Source organism: Haplochromis burtoni, unplaced genomic scaffold (assembly GCF_018398535.1).
Source record: "Haplochromis burtoni strain Fernald_Lab_line unplaced genomic scaffold, NCSU_Asbu1 Contig_144, whole genome shotgun sequence".
NCBI lineage: Eukaryota > Metazoa > Chordata > Actinopteri > Cichliformes > Cichlidae > Haplochromis > Haplochromis burtoni.
In genome coordinates, this window is record NW_024582505.1 from 462166 (window position 1) to 480341 (window position 18176).

Genomic DNA, 18176 nt, shown 5'->3' on the forward strand with positions numbered 1-18176 from the left:
TCTAGTCCAAGCAGCTGGGATTGGCTCCAGACAAGGCTGGACTGGCAATCTGGCATACCGGGCAATTGTCCAGTGGTCAACAGTGTTGCAGTCAGCCAACTGTCATCGGTCCAAAGGATGGCTCAATATAATTTTTTTTATCTTATCAATATAATTAAACAAGCTACATTACATCAATTATTCAGGATGCCTAATTATACAGGCCACTGCGCACCTGACCTACAAGCACTGACAGGAGCCCATTCTGTGATTTTCATCTTTTTGGTCACTTATCATTGTGTGTATATATACCTGGTGGCAATGACACTAACAAAAAGAAGGAAGGCTGAATCTGAGGTCACAGAGTTGAAGTTGTTGAGATTTTCACTAGGAATCACGAGGAGGAACAGGATTAGAAATGGTTATAGTAGGTTGAACGGTTTGGCGTGAAAGTCAAATGTTGAAAACGCGGCTGCCAGGCAGGAAAAAAAGAGGAAGACCACAGAGTAGATTAATAGATGTAATGAAGGAGAACATGCAGAGAGTTGGTGTGACAGAAGAAGATGTAAGGGACAGGGTGAGGTGAAGGCCCAAGTTTCCATCTCTGTGGCGACCTCTAAAGGGAGCAGTTGAAAAAGGAATTGTACATGTGTATGTATACATAAGTGAGTGCAGGTCAAGGGTAGTTAAATCAAACAGATTTCAAGAGCCCCGAAAAGGGTCTTGTTTTGTAAAGGAGAGACTTTAAAATGTTTAACCTTTAATACCTAGCATTCATTCTGCACACCGGTGTTCAAGAGCTCCATCACTGCTTTGCTTCCTGTTCACACAGGTACATGCATGTCCAGAATGGCCTCTTGCTATGCTTTAATAGAAATGTTATTATAACAGGTGATTTCTGAAACTATGCTAAACAAAGAGACTGAACAACTGTGGGTGTAACTTCAGGGATTACTTCCACATGGCACTGTAATCATGTTTCAGTATATTCAATTTCGGCTTATTATGGAAATCAAAATGTATGGACATTTAGTCTCAGCTGTAGTTTGTTTCTAAGGCTTTTTATCAAAGTGACGGATCTTATCTTTCTCTAACATATTAATGTAAGATGCATCATGTGCATGTCACCACTCTGAGGATGCCTAATCAGTTTTGTGCAATCAAGATAAAAAAAAAGACATATCAAGAGATAAATAAAAATAAAAACTGTTGAAAAAAAGCATGAATCATGGATAGTTAGCAACATATACAACAAGTAAATACATTTTTAAAGTTTTAAAATAATAGTCTTCTAATTTTGAAGTAAGCGTACTTTCAAGAATTCTTTCTCGATCCAGTTTCGCATACTTTTTTCTCCTCTACAGCTCTTTAACAGCATGAACTATAAAACCAAACCAAACCATTAAAAAAAGAAAAAAATAAGGAACAAGAAGAAGAAGAAATCCGGTCAGAAGAAGACAGACGTAAGCTAAAAGAACATGAGAAAGGGAAAGACGTGATTAGAGAGAAAAATCTAAAGAGGTACAGCAAGATGGGATAATGAGAGGACCCACAGTGAAGGAGTGATAAAGAAGGAGGAAAGAGGGTGTGAGAGAGAGCAGAGTGAGCCGGGTGGGGATGAGCGGGTGGTGGAGGAGGAGGTGGGGCGGAGGCTGTGCGAGGCCGGGAACACGGAGCAGCGGCCGGGGGGATGTTTAGATAGGTGCAGGCTGCCACTAGGAAGTCCACGCTCCAGTATAAACAGGCCGCCACACAACCCAGCACTCCCAACTGTGGGAGAAATCTGCCCTGAGACGCATGGAGTGGCGCTGGCCAACAAAGCGGAGGAGGGAGGGAGGGAATGAAGGAGTGGGTGGTGGGAGGCAGGGGAGGATGGGTACACGGCCACTTTCAGATCCCTGCAAAATATATACACAGCTGAAGCTGGCCTCTGGACCCATTTCCTCTTGCTCCTCTCGCTGATGTCCATGCAGTAGTCCCGAGGCCATTTTGACTGCTCTTATCTTGATGTAATCTCTATCTCATAGACCCCCTTACCCACCCCCTCATATGTACACATACATAAACACACACAATTGTATTTTAAACAGAACAGCAGGACCTATCAACAATTTAATGTGAACAATATATCAAATGGATATATGTTATGCAAAAGGCTCCGTTGCAGTGACAAACACAGAAAGTTATCGGGTGGACATTTAAATCCTGTCAGCTCTTCTGAGGTTTTCACCATAAAGTTGTTTCTATTTCTATTTAATATTTGGTTAATTTTCAATAGTCTCTACAGCAACCTTTCCATAGGTGTAGGTATCTCTTTCAGTATCTGTTTTTCTTTCTGTGTAATACATTTTACAGGAATTCTGTGAGTCTTGAGATTCCTAAGAGATTCCTGTGGTGATTAGACGTGACTTGGCCAGAAAAACGTCTCTTGGGTAGGGCTGCTTGATTCTGGCCGAAATGATTAACATGAATATTTTGATAAATATTTAGATCATGATTATTTGCATTATTTGAAAATGTTTTTTTTTTTATTGCTCTGTCACATAAACATGACTTTGCTTTGACATTCATGTTGTGCCGTATGCCTGTTTCTGATTTTTAGTGTGTACAGTCCACAGTGCAGTCAAATCAGAAACTGATTTTACTTTCAGGGCTCCTGTTACGGGAGCGTTCACACTATATAGCAGGATGATCAAGATCTGTTCCGTTGTTCCGTTTCATTAATCCAAAAACTGCTGCTGTTTTAGAGTTGAAAGTACGTTAACTACATAAAAAGGTGAGATCTGCAGTTTCTTCTTTCAACTTTGTAAATAGCAAGATGAAAGAAGATGTTGCTGTTGATTCTGGGTTCATCCAGTTGTAAAGAGAAGGCAGCAGCAAGGAGAATGGAGACGTTGGCAGAGTTGGGACAACATCTGAGGAGGTAGAGAAATAACTTCAGACCTGGAGCAGCGTTTAACTGTATAGAAGCCCGTTTCCACCACAAAAAAAAAAAAAAGTCATTTTCTTGTTACCCGGAAGGACGTGGTGCAGAGGAATGCGCACTCACAACCGGATTGCAACAAATTGGAGCTTTAGGGAGTACGTTTGCTGATAGTAACGCCATGTGATTCAGCTAATAACACAAGGATTTCATCATTTGTGAAGTCACACTGAAAATACTCAGCAATTTGTGCATTCATGACTGGCTGTAATACTGTTAGCTTAGCTGTAGCTGAGGGCTTCAGCTTGCGAGTAACAAGGAAATGATATCATTCACGTAGATAACTGTTTGGCAGCACTAACTCGAAATTTCTAGTTACTGTTCTCAAAATTTTGAGTTAATAACTCAAAATTTCGAGTTACTTTTCTCGAAATTTTGAGAAAATAACTAAAAGTTTTGAGAAAGGACGCTTTGTTTTTTGTTTTTAGTGGGGGAAATGGGCTTCCATATAGCTGTATGTCCAAGGTACAACAGGTATTATTTTACCATTTTTCCATATCATTGTATATTCAGTACCAGTGTGCCTTTGGAGCTATAAGTGCAGTTTTTGCCAAATGCAATGGTCTGATTGGTCAGATCTGTTCATTTGGATCCGAAAAATGGTAGAACTTAAGCTTGGTTCGAAAAAATAAGTGCCGCAAAGTTGTCCAGCAAAATTTCAGTCAGTGTGAACGGGTGACTCCAAAAATGATTTTTAATGCCCAAAATATTCACACGGATTATCTTAAATGCACTCATGTAATAATTGTTACATTGGACGACCTGTGTCTGAAGAGACAAACATGAGAGTGATAATATTTCAAATTTAATTAAAAATATGCTACAGTGTAACACCTGTGGCGTATAATTGTTCGTAATTATCAACCTGACATTGACAGCTTCAGCCTTCAGTGTATATGGAACTATTGTGGTTCCTACTCACCACAGTAATGAATAAGAAAGCAATATGAGAAACAGTGACAGCATCAGCTGACATCGATGATGACATATGTTTACAAAAGGAAATTTTAATGCTTTTTCTTTACGTTTTCATCCAAAATCTCGTGGTTATGTTGAAGGTTAAGTAATCAAATGATGCTTTGTGCCCGAAGCAATCATTTGTGCCCAAGTTATATAAAATGATCATGGATGATAAAACCTATCCTTTATGTTCTTCATTTAGGTCAATTAGAATCCTTTCTTTCCTTTCCAATAAACCTTTCCAGTTGGGTCTGAGCTTACTACACGATGAACACAAGAATTTCCTCATTGTGAAAGAGGTTCCTCATTTTTCCGACCAAAAGAAATTTGGTCCTCTAAAGAAAAGAAATGCGAAAACATTCCCACCTATAAAAGACTGCTAACAGTTACACACACACACACGCACGCGCTTAAACACACGCACTCAAGTCTTGTGGTTGCTGTGTTACGCAGAGGGTTTTCAGGGGAAATTCCTTTTTAAACATGAAACCCAGTGAAAATAAGGACAGTAAGTGAAGAGAAACATTCAACATTCCATGAGAACCAACATAATGGTAAACCCCTCCGTCACACTGAAACTCTGATTTCCAACTGACATCATGTCCTGTTAGCTATCACATTCCCCTCCACATCACCTGGAGGAGAGCACAGACACACAGTCCATCTGCACCTGGCCCAGACACCTCTGAGCTTAGTGAGGAGAAAGGCCAGTCTCACCATGTCACCATGTTTAGTCTGTTCTTCTGGCCTTTCAGAGTGTGACAAGATCCATGAAGGGGCTGAGGCGTAACTGAGGGGACTTACAATGTCATGATAGATACACAGCTCTTTTCGTGTAGACATATATTTAGTGGAATATTTACTCAGTCTCTGTCACTGTGAAATAGTGTAGGTAGAATTAGGCTTGGAAAGAGAACAAGTTTGTAGTTACAAGTTTTTTGATTTTATGTCTTCAATATATCACCTGCGGCATATACAGCAGGGAGTAGACCAGTATCACAGCTATCTGTGCACTCAAAGCACACAGAACTTTAAATTTTAATAAAGACTGTTTTTCCTAATAGATGTCATAGTGAGGCTACTTTAAACCAAATTTAAAAAAACAAAGAAACAAAAAGGAAACTGATGTAAATGAGCCTTTTTTTTACTCTTTAATCAATATATAGTGGAAATTGTAAAAACAAAACAAAACACATGCATGTGATACTTTTTAATATGCGATTTAATTGCATGGAAAAATGTAAAGTCCTTTGACATCCGGCATCTCAGATACTAAATCTAATCAGATTCATCTATACTCGCCTACAGTGGTGTGAAAAAGTCTTCGCCCACTTCCTGATTTCTTAGTTTTTGCATATTTGTCATACTTGCATGTTTCAGATCACTGGACATATTTTAATACTGGTGAAACTGATTGTGTTATTTTGTGCACATGAAGCCAAATACACTTGCATAGCTTTCCCCCCCTAATAATTGAAATAATCATTTAAAAACTGGATTTTGCATTTACTCTGGTTAAAATTTGTTTGCTGATCTGAAACATATAAGTTTGGCAAATATGCAAAAAATAAGAAATCAGAAAGAGGACAAATACTTTGAGCACTCAGAGGATAGCAAAACAACTTTTTTATGTGGCTCATTTTGCATAATTGTGAAATACGATGGAGTACAGTGGTACCTCTTTGCCCATTTGGTTAAATGTGTACCTGATACAAAAAAAGCTAAAGACTTCAAATATGACACATCTTAATATTCCTATCTTCCTATAACTGTTTTAGAAGTTTTAACACTATAATATTACTCACTAAATTACTCTACTAAATAGCTAGGGATGGGAATTGATAAGAATTTAGTGATTCTGTGTAACGATTCTGGGTCATTTTGACCCAGCATTTTCTATTTCTTCTGTTTTTGTATTATTCTGTATTATGGTTTAGGTTCTGATTCCTTAGTTGTGCTGTTCTGATTATTATTATTATCCTTGTGTTTAGTGTAGGTTAAGTTCAGTGTCAGGTCTCTGCCTGGCATGTTTCCTGTGTTACTTTGAAAGTCTGTGTCTCTTAAGTCTGATTTCTCCCAGCTGTGTTTCCCTCCTGTCTCCCGTTCCCTGATTACTAGAGTGTGTATCTAAGCCCTGTGTTTTCCTTGCCCATGTTGTTGACATTTGTTCACACCCTCACTGTGCTGTGTTTGTGGTATTTTAAGTTTGTGGTAATGTTCAAGTTTCCCAGTTTTTAGTTTGAGTTTCATGTTTGCGTTTCTAGTTTTGCTTTCCTGTATTTCATGTTAAGGTTTTTTTTTTCCAGCAATAAAGCTGCCGCCTTTAGTTTATCATTCAGTCTCCAAGTCCTGCATTTCAGTCCTACATCCTGCCTGCAACACATGATATTCGGTTTCCATTACCAATATGACTTATCACTTGATTCCTTATCAATTCTCATTTGCTCTGCTTTGAGAGTCTCCACCATCTCTGAGCAGCATATCAGAGACTTTAAATTCACGCAGAATAATTACATACTGTGTGGTCAAAACTTTGTGCATGTTGGAGCTATTTCCCCTCTTTGTTGTGATCAGTGCTGGGGTCAATTCTCAAAAAGCCATAATGTATCACACATATTACATAGAACACATTTCATAAAGTAATGCATCACATCACTTAATTACTCTCAGGAGAAAGTAATTCACTATATTACATTATTTTCACATTTCTCCACAGAAATGATCTGAACCCAACTGTCTCATAATTACCAGTTAACAATATAAACTTCTAAGCCACAGTCCCCACACACCAAAACAAAGTGGGACTGATAACCAAGATCAATAGACTGGCAGACTAACAACTCCAAGGAATTGAACCGGTTTGCTACAAAAACCGGTTCTCAGTTCCCATCCCTATAAATAGCATTGTTAAATATTTTTTAGAAAGAGAACATAACAGTCTGTAAAACAGGTACACTGAGGCATCTTCACTACAGAACAGTCAAAAACAAAGAAAAAATGTGGAGGCTTAAAAAGAGAGACAGGAGATGCGGTAATTCATGTAGGTAAGACATATTTTGCTATGAGCTGTTGTCCGATTTTTATCATATCATCTCTTAGTTTCAGATCAGAATGGCGCCGAGCAGTTTGGCCACTGAGGTGATGAGAAGATAACATGTTACTTGAGGCTCATTATGTTTCCCTAATGACTAGGTACTTCTAAACAGGCTAACTACATAGCATTTCTCTGTCCATATTATTTCAGTTGCCCTGATAGTAGTATAAGCCACTATAAAGATATGAAAATGCACTCATGTAGCAGTAATCATAAGACTGATAAACAGGGCAGAATCTTAAAAAATGCTGTGATACAAATTTTTGTTCATACCCCTCAGTGCTAATGGATACTTGATCAAAGCACTGAAAATCCATTCTGAAACTATTAAGTTTATAAACTTACCGGTAAATTAATTATAAGGTTTTTATTGAGAATGCGACTCTGAAACTACAATGACAATATCTGCAACAGAGTAAATGCATCATTCTGCTGGGATAGTTGCTATTGGACAAACATGGCTCTGAGCCGCTGTTTAATGTAATGAAATTCAAAAGAAGATGAGTCGTGTGAGGGCAGCTGGGAAAGAGAGGATGAGTGGCCAAACAAGAGTGGACCAACACCCAGTCTGAAAAAAAATGATGCAAAGATAGACACACACAGACACACACAAACTGGCTGCCAGTAAACACCAACAAGTCCAGCCGTGCTTCCTGGAACAGCACCATGAAACAGCTGTGAGTCCCAGCAGAGCCTGACTCTCCCACTCGCTGAGCCTCTCAAACACACACCCATGCCCTCACACGCTGATATGCATACGACAACACTCTCATACCAAACCTCACGCACGGTTCTTTTGTTGGTCACTTGATTTTCCTAATGCTTACACTTAAGAAATACAGCTATTAGATTGTGCAATGACACAAAAACTACCCTTACAGTTTACAGTACTAAAATGACAAAAGTACAAAACTAGAATGACATGCAAAAACAAACAAACCCCAAAACAAAACAGTGCAACAGATTCAATTTCCATTTTTTAAATTTTTTAAAAAAATTGTGAATTTTGTGGATTGTAGCATTAACCTTATTTGACCCTGCTTAGTCAGTGTGTCATACCTAGAGTATCACAGCAAGCCACAAACATTCAAGGTTTCAGTCATTGTAACCCTTGAGTCTGCACTTATTGCTCACTTTGCCTCAAACATAAATGGGATCTTTCCTATCAATCATTTCAATCACTCAATCAATGATTCATTATTTACTGGTTACATATTAGGCATTAGTTCATCTGTACTTGACAAAACAGTACCATGCTTCATGACACTGCTTAGCCAACCCTTGACTATTTCTCTCATTTAACTTTTGGTTGATATCTGAATTCAACTGTTTAGTTCTCAGAGAGTGCCTGTGCATTGCAGGCATGGCAGCCAGTACTAGAAATGTTATGAATATATTGCTGAGAACAACTAAATGGAAGCTGTTAACTTTCACAAAACCAATTAATCAAAGTTTAACCTTTTGACCTAAACCTTTACCCTCTTGACTCATAGCATGTTTTCTAACCATCTTCGTGGTGTGGCTGTATCATACATTTTTAATGCTAACTTATTCTATTTGCATGATATGTAGTGTCAACATCAAACTCCACATGTCCTAAAGGTATTACATGTAAGCATTTAATTCAAAATCTTGAAATTATTCACAATCACTGCTAACTGGCAAGCATTATCCCCGGGGGCTAGCTATTCAGCATATTGCTGCTTTTCCCTACCAGCATGCTAGCCAGCTCACTGTTGTGATGGTTCTCAGTATTATTCAGTTCCAGGAGGATTATCCAGGAGATGTGTGGCAAGAGACTCACTGGAGAGGAAGCTAATACTGGTGACTGCCTTCAGGTAGCAAAATTTCTTACTTACACATTAGGCTTTGTGAACTTGTACTTTATTGTCCAACAAAATTTCAAACACAAAACTAAAACAAGGAAGGTTATAGGGAAGAAGTGGATTTGAAGAAGTGTGCCCTCCAAACTGTGAAACACCCAAAACTCCCTGCGACTGGCAGATGCACGACAAAAATGATAACACACTGTTTTCTAGTTTTTGTGGTATTTCCAGATTCTGCCAGTATCAGTGTTTACTCATAGATATTTGTGCCTTCCAAAGAAAACACCTCATAGCTCTGCTCTGGGAACTGTCACAGAGTCTTTCTTGGATTCTACCCATTAGCTCATGTCAGTAAACTCTGTGTTTCATTGTAGTAAGTATACACAAACTGTAAAGGTGTTTATGAAGCAGCTAGTCATTTAATCAAAGCTTTTCACTTTACTAAAAACTTCATCATCATCTTAACATTTACCCTTCACATCCTGCTGCTTTTAATAAAAAGTCCAGTATTGCATAATTCTGTCGGCAAGATAGAGGATTTATTTGGACAAACAAATAATCATTGCTCACTTACATACAGATGTTCCAGTTTTCCTAGATCTAACCTCGCATGTTTCACATTGGATTCACAGTGATTTCTGAATCTAGCCTGTACATAATATAAAGAATAATGTACTTTATAATGTACAGTGAAAGTACTAGTTGTCGATGTGACCTGTTTAAATGAAGGAATTACTGTCTTATAACAAAAAACTCTGTAACTTGCTGAGACTATTGAAAATAGGCACCCAAGTGTTTCATTACATGGTACTAACAGACTCATGGAGGATGTAAGATGCACTGCTGCACTTTCAGTGACACAGTTTCCCAGGCTTTACTCCGGCGTTTGTCTTGCGTCACTACTTCTGGTCTCATGTGGTTTTTCTGTGGTTGCAACTGCTCCAGTTCACAGAGTGAACACTACACTTCTAAAACAGCTCTAATGATTACAGATCCATCCACACATACTTACAGGCTGTAACACATTAGAAAAGAAACTCTAGTACAGACTACATATCTACCACTCAGAACAAAAATACCTAAAATAGATAATCATTGCTCTGGCATTTCAGCATGAGAAATTTGTGCCAGATTTTCCTGAATTAAGCAATGAGCCACTCACAAGCCTTGGGTTCAGACATCGCCCCAGTCTGAATGACCTTAACAGATCCCTTAGTAGGAATGCTGCAGTTAGTGTGATACTCACTTGTCCCCTGACTCTCATCCATGGTGAATAATTTCCCCCAGGGATCAATAAAGTATTCTGATTCTGATTCTGAGAGTGGCAGCCATTTCATTACATAACCCTCTGCCCTGTGGGACATAAACCTAAAGAGCACAATGCTGAAATCTGTTCCCTTCCCCTAAGTCCTTACCTTCACCCCAAGCTATATAAGCATCCAGGCCAACACGGTAAGTCAGTTAGCGCAGTAAGCAGGCAGTAATGAAACTGTTCTTTGACATTGTGGTTCAGGAAGGAAGACAACTAGCAATGCAGAAGTCTTCTGCACATAATGTTTGACGTCTTGCTCTATTTAAAAAAACAGCTGAGGTAATGAAAGATATTTTCATTCAGACATGAAATAGTATTTGGAAGTTGGGGGCAGCTACAGCTTTGTTCTGCAGAACTCAGCTACAATAACCTATTTGGATTCTGTTCATTTCTACGTGATAATTTTATGACTTGATAATTCTTAAGTTATTTGTCAGATTTATCAGAGACCAAATCTTAATGTTTTGCCCAGTAAATAAGCTATATTTAGATGTGTCTCTTAACACTGTGGTCAGTAACTTCTATTAGCCTCCCTTTGAAACCAGAGGAGTCTTTTAATAGCAACAGCAATACCTCACAGAGCATGGGAGGTACAGGCCTATGGATGAAGTAAATATCTCTCATATGTTAAATAACCTAAACTAACCTTTTGAGGCTGTGCATAGTGCAATCCAATAATTTGGTGAGTAAGCCTATAAAATGCAAACATATAAAAGGAAAGCTGGCAAGATAAAAAGATGACCTTGACCACAGGTGGAATCACCTGCGGGTGGAAATTCCTGATCACGCCTTACATGGAAAACAGTTAGTGTAATAATAAAAAATTCCAGTTAAGTTGGAACATTTGAAGGGTTATGTTCATGATAAATATTTTGAAAAACCAGCTGAGTTTATTTTTCTTTATATTAGTCTACTAGTATTTTGGAGGGGGTGGTCTTCTTTAAGTGTAAACAAACTTTTGAAAAACACACACAGATACTCTACTATGTTTATTAGGTAGCCATTGTTCACCCTCTGCTCTCTGGTACTGAGCTGATAGCATAGTGTCAGTTGTTCTCTGAAACCACCTGCTCACCAATCGAGTATTAGCTATAAACTGTTCACTTGATGAGTTATCTGTCATACCTATGTGTGTACCGACACAGACTTCAGAGGAACCAAGAGTAAACACAATAAAGGTGCATCGCTGTCTTTTGTAAACCCGTTCTCTGACCTGGGCGCCCATTCAGACAGGGCAGACAGCCAGGATGAGCTATAACTCCACTGAACAAGCCCATCCACAAGCCCATGTGTCTGTCCCAAGCAGTAAAGAGAGTAGTGAGACTACCCAGTGACTGCTGGTTTATAATCAGTCAAACACAGGCGTGTCAGCCCTGCACTGTGCGACACTGTGCTTTGCACACTACACAGAGTTGGCGGCCCAGCGAAAGCCCACTGAGCTCTGACATGCAGCCTTGCTTTTCACTAAACTGAGTCAATTCATTCTCATGACCCATGGCAAATCAACGTGACCCATTTACGAGGGTGTCAGTGCAGCCTCTCTGGTACATCAGGCAGAGATACAGGTCCTGCAAGTGACAGTGTGGAATTTAAACATTTCAAACCATGGAAAGTGTAATATTCATTTTTCTCAGAGTTTGAGCCAGATGGGCTTTGGCACATTCATCAAAGGAACAGTAGAGAACGACTAATGGAGCTGTGGCATGGTGCTTATCACACTTTGGGTTATTATTGGATCATGAGAGGCAGCTCTGTATTATGTCTCCCAATGCCTATAATGTAAAAGTTTGATTTAATTTTTTTTGTTAAGACTCTAAACAGCTATCTTGTTTGCATATTAAATTTTCTGTCTCAAAATCCTGCAAGCACAGATATTAGTATGATCAAGTTTCATTCCCCACAGGCTGCAAATGATAAAACTGACCTTACTCAACAGTTTAGGGTCTTGTTTAAATATCCAGACATCCATCAGTGCCTATGAGAAGGGCAATAACTAGAGAAAGCAGAGAGTGAACATGAAAAGGACTTGAAGAGATAAACAAAGTTAATGGGATAGAAAAGAGGGAGACAAGGAAGAGGAATGTGCAAAAAGAAAAGCGCATGGGCACTGCAAAATAAAGGGGAAATTTATGATGGAAAATCACATTTTGCCTCATAGGTTAATCTTCTGATGTACTGAAATGTAAATTCCGATGAGCTTTTTATGTGATCATCATGGGGTAGCTCTTGTTTCTGTTTGCCTGAAATGCGTGTCAGACAGGTTATCAGCTCGAATGGAGAGAATTATTTAAGAGGAAAAAAGTAGCATGTGGCCTGGCGCAGATGCACTGATAAAAAAAACAACAACATATACACGTGTACAACTTCACATCTTGGAATAGAGTTAAGGATCTCAAGAGGAAACAGTGAACACTGTACACGCACACATAATGCATGTTGCAATGAGTGTGTCGGACTGATTGAGAAAGTTGCATTTGTGTGCTGCTGTTGCACATTCATGTGCATGTGAATATGTGTGATTAAGTGGGGGGAGGTTTTGCAGGTGGCTTGCTGCGGTGTACTGCCAAGAAAGCAGAATACCCTGGGGTGGGGTGGAATAAATGAGACTGGGAGAGGTGAGGGAGTGGAGAAGGAGTACAACAGGGGAGTTAAAGAGTGTTTAGAGGACTTGATTTAGATGGTGGTTATCATAATCGATTAAAAATTGTTTTCGCTTTAGTCTCAGCGCCCTGTGTCTCTCGCTGGGGCTCGGGTGTGGCTTCCAGAGCAGGGCCCGGCCAGATGACTTCATTGCCATATGGTATCTAACCTCTCAGTCACACTCACTTACAACAATACACAGCATACCCATTCTCTAAACACTCCCTTTGTTATGCAGCACTCAGTAATTCTGATAAAGCCATGCCCATACACACCAAGTCTTGATGGAATCTACAGTAAGTGGCCACAGTCATCCTCCTTGATGAAGTGAGATCACGGGTACCAAAGGGAGTGAACTTGTACTCACACATTCTCATCAGTGGGTTTTTTTTTGGCAGTGTTCTGTTGCAATGTGTTGTGTCTGAAGCCACAGTCTTGATCTCACAAGTAAAAAGTGCTGATTGTGTGAATTTTTTTGTTTGATCGTGTACAGTAGAGCAGCTAGAGGATTCATCTGTTAGGATTTTCTTGGGCAACAGTTTGCCATTGGTCCCTGTGCTTCTCCACTTATTCTTCTTTTGAGCACTTCATACCCTGTTTACTGCAAGCTCCCATTTGGGACAATGCAAAGCTTCAGCAACTAAAAGTGCAATTCTGGACAGGGCATCACTGCTGCTTCATATGTGGGTGTGAAATTGCAAATCTGCACTAACGAAGCTTTCACATTTGCAGTCATGCAAGTCAGCAACCTCTGTTCCCACTTCTTCATTCCACCATCATTTATGTAAAGCTAAACAATCTCATTTTATACATTACTTAATCACAAAACTAATAAAAATATCCACATTATTATGTCAGTTGAGACAGGCGGTCCTTGTTGTAATGGGGTTGCCCCAGATGCCTGCTGGGGTGAAATGCCAGCCTTGTGTAGGCCAAGCTAAGCTAAAAATGAATCCTGTTTTCTAGTCGGATGCCAGTAGCCAGCCGGCCAGTCCACAAGTGATACAATTTAGTTTACACCAAAACAAATAAAACCACATAATTGCACAGCACAAAGTATACCTGAATATGAACACAGGGCCACATATCTCATCCAAATTCCAGCAACAACCTCAACTGTAGCCGTAACCCTAAACCAAAAGATCCCAGTGTGACTGAGTGTGCAGTTAAAGCATCACATACTTGTGTAATTACTATGTGTTTTAAAGAAAATGTTGCCTCTATAGAAGTCAATAGAATTAAGGGTTACAGTAGGCTGTGTGTATTGACAAGGATTTGGAGAGAGGAGAGTGAAAAGACACTGTGAAATGCTACATCAAGCCAGTAAACTCTTGCTGGTGACGGCAAAAAATATGGAATGCATTACGGAAGTGACAGAGTTGAGGACGAAGACACAAACAAACACATAAATCCGCCATAGACAGACACATAGATGATTGCGGAGACAGACAGGCACCCTTTGCCATTGCTATCTCTCCCCATCTGCTCTCTCTCTCTGCCTCTATCGCACCATCTTGCAACCTTAACCCTCACTTTCATGACATTGCATGTCGCACTCCCCTTTTGTGCCTCAAATCATCTATCACGCGGTTCTTTGGTTTCCATCCCCAGTGCCCAGAGCGGACCAGGTCCCACTCCTTCAGTCCATCTTCTTCCTCTTGTTTTCTTGCCTGAGGCCCAGTGAGAGAGGCAGAGAAAGTATTTGCCCTGTCTCTCCCTCTCTCTGGCTGTGTCTTGGCTCCTCTATAAAGGTTAGTGAGAGCATGGTGTGGGTGTTGGTGTCTCAGGGTGAGTTATGGGTACTACAGCCAGGGGACCCCAGAAAGAACCGAATGAGTGTACTGTTGGGAGAAGGATGAAAGGGAAAAAGAAAATAGGGAGGGATGGAGGGAGGGCAATTTAAGGGTTCAGAATGCCAAGTGCTGATGTGTTTGTTTTCCATCACTGCTGTTCCGGGCAATGACAGAGAGAGAAAACAAACGGCAACACTGATATATTACATACAGACTTTCAACTCAATTCTCAAAGCAATAATTCTACAATGAGAAAGTCTTATCGCCAACCTTGGTTATCTCTTCATATCAAATCTTCACACGGAATCTTGGAAGCAACAAACCAACTTCAAAACCCGATTCATTAATTTTGCAGAAAAAAAGATACAGACACCCGAGTGCATGCATGAACAGCATAAGCCTGTGCGTGTAGGTGTGTCTTCGCACTGGACTCATCGAGCTCAGCAACACAACTGACTGTGCTGGGATGAGCGTGAACAAAAAGGTGGTGTTGGTTACATTAACCATCACTGCGACTTGACCAGAGTGCACACATATTCGCGGCATGGCGTCTGTTCAACCCCGTGACGTTTACTGTATCATTTCAGTGGTGTCTGTCAACTCTTACATTGTGCAGTGGTGCTTTATTCTAAGTGTGAATACCTGTCTTTATAAGGTAGTGCATTGCTCCTATTACGTGCAGAGACAGCTCCAGGCATGCTGGATTGTCTAGCCCTGCTGCTGTAAGGTAACGTATGGGACAAATTGGAGAGCAGAGGAAGAGGTGAAGGAAACAGCAGTGGAGAGTGAAGACGGCTTCCCATCAGTCCCTTACAGGCATGCGAATCGAGAGACAGAAGTCATTCAATCGAATGGAAGGAAGGACTGAGGAAAAGAAAAGAAGGAAAAGGAAAAGTTTTGAGGAAGAGAGGAAGAAGTACATGTAGGCAAAAGTTTAAACTTTTAAACCCTTTTAAACCCCGATGTTCCACCAGTAGTTCAGTCATTACAGACTCCTGCTATGTAGCCAAATGTTTTTCAACCCATATAACCTTCATTTAGGCTGTAGTGGAGATCCCACCAAGTTTCCAAGGTTACCAAATATTGCAGGCTAAATGATGGCTCTATATAAACATTGTAGCGCTTCAATGATGAGCTGGAACAAGCCAACACAGAATATATGTGATACTGTCAAACAGAGTGGAAAAAGGTAATTTTTTCCAAACCTGAAAATGCACTAATGGGAAGTGAAAGGAAGAAAACTGGATGTCAGATGATAGAAAAAAAGAAGGAAGAGCACAATAAAAAGTCAATGGGATAAGGAGACAGAGGAAGGGGAAGACCCCCAGCAGCCCACACAGACCCAACCTGTTTGCTGTCTGACCCACAGCATTTCTTATGAATGGAAGGAAATTGTCTCCTGATCAAAAAAAGCAAAACACATGAGCATTATTAATAGAACCAAGTCAGCTACTGAGAGCAGGACAACAGTGTGCGGGACACAATACAGGGGCACGGAGAAGGGAAATAAAGAAAGGACAACAGATAGGAAGGTAAAAGGACAACAAGGGAGGTTTATTTTATTATCCTTTAATAAATATCTGACAGATTTCCTGAGGAAATATCGCAGATCACATGTAAAATAGTTTAAGACTGATGTCAACTGCAGAAACATATGAAATCTATTAGCTGGGAGCCACAGCAGACGCAGGGTGAGAGGGAGTGAGAGAGCAAGAGAAAAACAGAGTGAGAGAGGGAGCGCTGCTGAAAGTCATGCAGAAGAAAAAAAAATCTCACAGCCTATCCAAATTCTTCGAGAGGTAAAAAAGTCAGCCAAGACACAAAATCAGAAAAAGGAGGGAAAAAAAAGAACAGGAGCACATGCCCGTGCTCATGCACACGCACACACACACACACACACACACACTGATCTCCACATCCTGCTGGGTTCAGGGCCAACATTGAAATGAGTGCCCAGACACTGCTGCCAGCCCCAGGGAGGGATGGGGAGAGGAGACACAAACACACTCTAATGCAAAATAACGGAGAAAGGAAGAAACGATAAAGAGGAGGGTTGGCAGGAGGAGAAGCCTGCCAGGAGTGCTACCATCTGTAAAATAACGTAACTTCAGGGCAAAGTCTTGAAAGTTACCTCTTTGCTCTGGTTAACCTCTTCAAATGCTATTGTTTACAATGAAATTAGGGCTCACTGTACATCATTTCACCCCCAACCAACCCACCCCCTTAGCAACTAAAGGATGCCTGTGTTTGTAATTCTGAATGAAACTTGTATTTGTCAAAGTCACGTGCGAAATTTAGCACAAGAAAAACACACTACAAAAGGCAGTACAAGAACTTTTTTTCTTCACTCGCACATGCACATGTAATTATATCTGTGAGAAAACTCATCAAGACAGCGATACCGAAAGTCACAGAGGCGATCGCTAAATCTCACGATGTTAACACACACACACAAGCACACGCTCAGACTCAGTGGTGGTTCCGTATTTTGGAAAGAGGAACTTGTACTGGCTCGGTGGTGCCAGTATGTCTGTGGCAGTGTGGCAGCCATGGTGTTCCGCCACCCTTACCCTTGCTCCCCACCAAGACCCAAACCACAAGCCAATACCCACAAGCCAGTGAGGCCTGGATGAATATACCCACCACTACACACACATACACACAAATGCATGCACACACCTCTCACACAGACACAGTCAACCAACCACACATACCAAGCAAAGAGGTAGAGTTATGGAAAATGAGAATGAGTGAGGTTTCTGTCTTTCTCTGTCTTTTCTTCCCCCTTTTTAATCATCCGGGCCTGAAAGGGCACACAGAGTTCAGTGGGGACAAGGAGGCTTGTAGGCGGGGAGGTGCTGCTACAGAGATGAGCAATAGACTTACTACATACAGTACTCGACTGCCTAGCATGGGAAACAGAGGTGGTGGCTTCTCCAGTATTTGTCTGTCACAGAGCATGTGCATGTGTTTGCTCAATCAAGAAATATACAGACATACTTTCAGTAAGTGCACACTTGCACTACAGGTTCAAGCACTAGAAGAAAAAGCATTATCGGTGTTGTTCTGAGCCTGTTAATATCAGAGCTCTTAAGTTAATTCATTTATGATGAGGGATCATGCCAAGTTTTTTTTTTTTGATTGAACACCACTCACAACCACAAGGGGACACCAAAGTCAGAAATATTTAAATTGGGCTGATATTGGTTTTAAGAGATGTAGCACTACCCCAAAGTAAAATATGTGAAGAAATGAACAGTAATAAAAAAAAACACTAATAACTTAACTTAAGTCCTCAGCTTGTAAAATGACCACTTAAAAAATAGTTATGTTCTCGATGTGTAAAAAGCAACATTAATGATTTAATGGTTGCAACCTACTCAGTGAAACATATGTTGTGCAAAGTACTTGCAGAAGAAAGTTGGAGAGACAAAGTGCAGTACAAAGTGTATTAGTTGTCAGCCAATGCAATCTTCAAGTACACAAGTACAAGTACACACAATTTGCAAAATGTAATAGCATTAATTCCTATTGTACAAAATGTATTCTCTTTTCAAGATTATAAAAGAGCAATTCAAAGGTTACCATG